Below are 5,244 nucleotides of genomic sequence, written 5' to 3'. Positions count from 1 at the left end.
GGTATCGTTTAATCTTTTGATTGTAGTTTATTTAGGTAATAAAACTTGATTTTTCTCTCATCCAAACCACTTGTCCGTTTTAAATCATTAATTATAAGTTCCTCCACTCAGAACTGAAGGAGGGGTAGCGATTCGAAACCGCTGTTTGTAAATTGGTTTAGAGTGCAGCAGCAAAGGCTGCTGACCAAGTGAATTACCGTAAACCAGGTAAAAGGTTGGAATTGGTCAGAGCTCAGAGGCAAAGGCTGCTGGCCAGGTGAATTACCATAAACCAGTTAAAAGAAGCCCCCCCTTACAAATGGCGAGCCAGGTTGGAGTGGAGGCAGTTTTTGATTTAATAAGTGGTCTGGATCTGGAGAAAGCATCAGCTCTTGTTTCTCTCGTTTTCAGTATGTGGGTAGCCCTGCGGATGTTAGCGGCAGTGTGTAGGCTGACCTATCAGGGTATAGGTGGCTGGTTTAGGAAGGATGAGATGAGGGGGCAGGAGGCGGTTAATGCGGCCAAGAATTGGGAGTCCCAGTTTGAAAAATGCCAGGCATTTGTGGAGCGCCTGGTGCAGGAAGTCACTGAGACCAGGAAAAGTGAGATGAGACTGCGGGAAGAGAATGCCCACCTCAGCTCAGAAGTAAAAGAGCAGGAGGAGAAGTTTAGGGAAGTAAAGGCAGCTTATAAGCTGGCCTGCGCCCTAAGGTTTGAGGAAGCAGATCATGGCCCCTGTAGGGCAGAGATTGAAAGCCTTAACATGGCTTTAAATGCATCAAAGGGGATGATTTGTCTGATCAGCCCGAAGGCAGGTCAGCTGGACTTTACTGGCAGCCCAAGTAGAACCATCCCACAGGCAGCACCCAGAACGGTGCTGGATTGGGAATTAGAGACCCCAAGACCGCAGCCCACAGCTCCGAGTCTTGAGGAGCTCTGGCAGCGAGGAGGGGTGGACAATGGGGTGGTAGGAGAACACCAGCAGGTCCCGCTAGGCAGGCGAGGACCAGTGTACCCCCTCCAACAATGGAGGTACGGTCTACCCGTGAGGAGTGAGCCTGAGAATAGGAATCCTCAGCCCACAGCAAGTTCGAGTTCACAGGAAAGCACTGTGGCTTGTGTGGGGGGAGGAGCCATTCATGTTCAGAGTAAGCTGTTTAAGCCAGGGAACAGGGAAGGAGAGTTCTGGGACCCCTGTAGAGCAGGTCCAGTAGCAGAAATCCGGGACAAGGGAGGCACACAGGGGATAGTTTTGGTCCCAGACGAAAGGCAGGTCCAAAATTCCCCATTTAAAGCCACCTGGGTGAGGGAACATGAGTTTGCTGTCCATGCAAGTTCAAGTTCACAGCCTACAAAGACAGGCAATGTGGCTTGCTTCCAGGGACAGGTTGGCCTGCCCACAAATTGGAACACTTCCCCACCCCAGTGGGACCTAAATTTTGGCAAAAGCTTAAATTCGAACCAAAGTTTAAATTTGAGCAAGTTAGGTGGCTCAGAAACAAAGAAACAGCAGCCTGGCATTAGAAATCAGCAGGCTGCTGCCCATTCATTCACTGAAACTGCCTGCGCAGGCGCTGGTCTGGAGACAGGAATCCCCCAGTCTTCCGAACAGCAGATTCATGTAGGTGCAGTGGCCTGTTTAAAGGGACCAGCTTCCCAGCCCGCTTCCAGAGTGGTCCCCCCCATGATGTGGGACCCTGGGGGGGCAGGGATAGCAATCCCTCTTGCAGGAGACATAGGGAGGGAGCTGACACCAGGTTTTAAACCTGGGGAGGAAAATTTCCAGCCACCAGCAGCGGGTGGTGAGAGTATACCTGCCCCCAGCACAGGAGTGGGCAGGGAAGAGCAGACAAACCCAGAGAGAGATTTGCACCAGCAGGCTGCCAGGTACATTATACAGTGCGGGCTATTTGGACATGGGGGAGAAGGTTCCCAGCCAGCTGGGGCTGTGACCCAAGCTCAGGGTCCACCAGTCAAAGTTTCCCCCATAGAGATACCCCTCAGAAGGTCTCAGCGGGTGCCCCAGCCTAAGAAAGCATGGTTACCCACTTTACAGTGGAGTAGGGCGGTCTCCCGAGCCAGGGAGAAGCCAGAGAACAGAGGCCGCCACTCAACAGCCATAAGCTGCGAGGGACCAGAGACAGGAGGCAGTCCAGCTTCGCTGCAGCCAGCAGCAATCTGCGACGGGGCCAGAGATTAGCCTGGCCGCCCGGAGACGGGCGGCATTTGTATTATAGCTATGTGTGTGTATATAGCTTGCTTTAAGGTGTAAATTTTAGTTTCATATAACTAGTCTTAAGATTAAGTTTAAAGAGTTTAAGTTTACATGTGTGCCGAATGTTTGTATTTTGGTCCGAGGTCAAGGGACCCGACCATGTCTCCACCTAAGGCAGCAGGTCAGTGAGACCTGGCTGCATGTCCTTTTAGGTTTTTGCAGGAGATTGGAAAATGAAGCAGCCATGTTCGCCCAGCCCGAGCTGGGCATCGAATGAAGATATGGAGACAGAATGTTGGGGATCACCTCGCCACTGGACGAATCCAGGAGACCCCGCAGCGATCTTCGGGAAAAACCAGACAGGGTCCGGAGGAACTTGCCTACTTCTCCTACGGGGAGGAGATGGCCCCAGCTGGGTGGGGCACAGCCCCCAACGCAGCGCTATCCTGACCGAAGTTCACTTGCGGAGACCTCGCTGTTGAGGAGTCATGATGGGGAAGTGCGGGCGCCTTGTGATAGGGACGCGTTCCCCGGGGGTGGGTGGTGATGGCCCGGGAAAGATTGTATAGGGAGGGGGAGACCCAAGAGTCGCGTGGGTGCGGTCGGGGGAGGGAGGAACTCACCCGGGGACCCACGGGCAAAGAGGATAAGTGTGGCTGGGAAGGATGAGTGGGTGGCCGGATGAGTGTGGGGCCAGGGAGAGCCGCCACACAGGCACCCATCATTTTCTACAGCCAGTCGAGGGTAGACGGGAGGGGGAAAGACTGGGAGTCGAGATCCCATGCTCCCCGGTCTCAGTCTGTGCTAAGATATATTTTAAACGAGGGGTACCCCGCCTCCACAATAGGACAAGGGAACGGCTCGGGGCTGGTGGAGCAGGCTGGTCTGTAAATCCATTCTGCCTGTTTTAAAGTTTAAGACGATTAAAGGGGGGTGGAAGGTACTTTTACTGCCCGAGTGGGAGGAGCAATACCACTCGAATTTCGCGACCCATCATCGGCACGTGATGATCGGGGTTTATTTAAGCATGTTGTTTCAAATGTTTAATGATTTTTTGTATTTTGTGTTGCAGCCCCAAGTTGAGCAGAGGCGTAGGATCCTCTCCGTGCTTGGGACCATTTTGTGACAACTCCAAGTTGAGCAGAGGCGTAGGACCCTCTCCGTGCTTGGGATCATTTTGATTACATTGTGTAACTAAGATTGCAACATTTTGTAATAAGTTATGATGTAAAAAAGGTGATTGTAAATTTGGTTTACATTGTATAATTTTACAAGCGTGTAGGGGTATGAGACCCCTTATTGAAAACTGAAGTATCTGTAAGATGCCTACCGTACCATGGATTTTTTTCTTGAATTTAAGGGGAATAGACGGGACGGGGATCAGTGGCAGATAGCTATTAGGTAAATACAGGGGATGGTTGTTTGTGAGGGGTCAGAAATTCTTGCTCATTTCTTCAAGAGGATACTACAAGCAAGCTGGAAGTATCCAAGGGCGGACTGTAAGAATTCGCAATAATTTACAGTTCTGAAGATTAATTTTTTTGATTAAAGAATCCCTGGGCGTTGTGCTTTTAAATTTCCAGGGATAAAAATGGCTGTCACCACATGGCCGAAGACAACGGACAATGCTTTGTTTACAAAGCAATTGAATGCTATTAGCATTTGTTTGTATATCGAGTGGATACATCTAAACGGCAGAAGAGACTTTTGTATCTTGAATGGGAACCGTTTAAGAACTGAATGGGTTTTTAAATCACCCAGCACTGGACAATAGGGCTGTTGCATTCTCTTTTGTTTTAGCCCAGGTGAACTCCGGATGTGGGCGAGATCATTTCGGCCCCACAGTGCAGACTCTAACCCAGTCCAACCACTTTGAGTTAGCCAATCACAGCTTTCTCTTGTGTATTGGACCCTTTGGGTGGGGAATTTTGCACACAGCCCTTGCAGGGCAGAACGGCAGGACCTCACCAGGTATAAAAGATAGCTGCTGAGAAGCTATCACTCTCTTTACTTCGCTGGACCACAGGTGAGCAGGGTGTTCTGACTCCTCAACAAGGCAACCTAGCAGGAGTTAGGGGTGGTGATTTAAGGGAATTGCTAAGATTGTTTAAATAGCATTGTAGCCCTTGTATCCCTCGTTTTCGCCGTCTGCAACCCCCGGTTATATAGTTTTACTGTAATTACTGTGTTCGTGTGGTATCGTTTATTCTTTTGATTGTAGTTTATTTAGGTAATAAAACTTGATTTTTCTCTCATCCAAACCACTTGTCTGTTTTAAATCATTAATTATAAGTTCCTCCACTCAGAACTGAAGGAGGGGTAGCGAATCGAAACCGCTGTTTGTAAATTGGTTTAGAGTGCAGCAGCAAAAGGCTGCTGACCAGGTGAATTACCGTAAACCAGGTAAAAGGTTGGAATTGGTCAGAGCTCAGAGGCAAAGGCTGCTGGCCAGGTGAATGACCATAAACCAGTTAAAAGAAGCCATGGTATAAGAAGCTGTGGGATTGGGGGATGAATGTCAACATCCACCCATGGGACAGCATTACGTCTCACATACTAGTTATAGTACAATTGGTTTTGGCGATAGGAATGGGAATAGCAGCATGTGCCGCCTGTAGAAAACAAAAAAGGAAATGGAAGAAATGTACATGACCTTGATAAAGTAGTAATGTATGCTGTTCAGTGGTAATTGTTACAGAAACCTCCTGGGCAGATTCCCATCGAGCAGACAGACTATTACTACGAACGAGCGAAGGCTTGGGAGAAAGACCTGCTTAACGGATGTATAGTACTAATAACATTAATGCTTATAACCTATGTAATTGGATGGATAATATGTTGATGGAAAAGATGTCAGGCTGCGCAGATTCAGGCCCGAGGCTGTCGGCGATTCCCAGGAGGCCGTCATTCCAGTGTGACTCCGGGAATCCGCCCCCAGATTTGTTCCCAGGCGGGCCAATAGCAGAAGGTCGTCCCCCGGGGGTGGGAGGGTGAGGGGCGGGTGATGGATCACATGTCGCTTCCTTGCTCTCCGCCGGTCAAGCTCCCAG

Source organism: Somniosus microcephalus, chromosome 12 (assembly GCF_052327205.1).
Source record: "Somniosus microcephalus isolate GS21.2 chromosome 12, FLI_Smic_1.0, whole genome shotgun sequence".
Classification (NCBI taxonomy): Eukaryota; Metazoa; Chordata; class Chondrichthyes; order Squaliformes; family Somniosidae; genus Somniosus; species Somniosus microcephalus.
The sequence above is the reverse complement of the archived record's forward strand: the minus strand, read 5'-3'. Positions refer to the sequence as shown.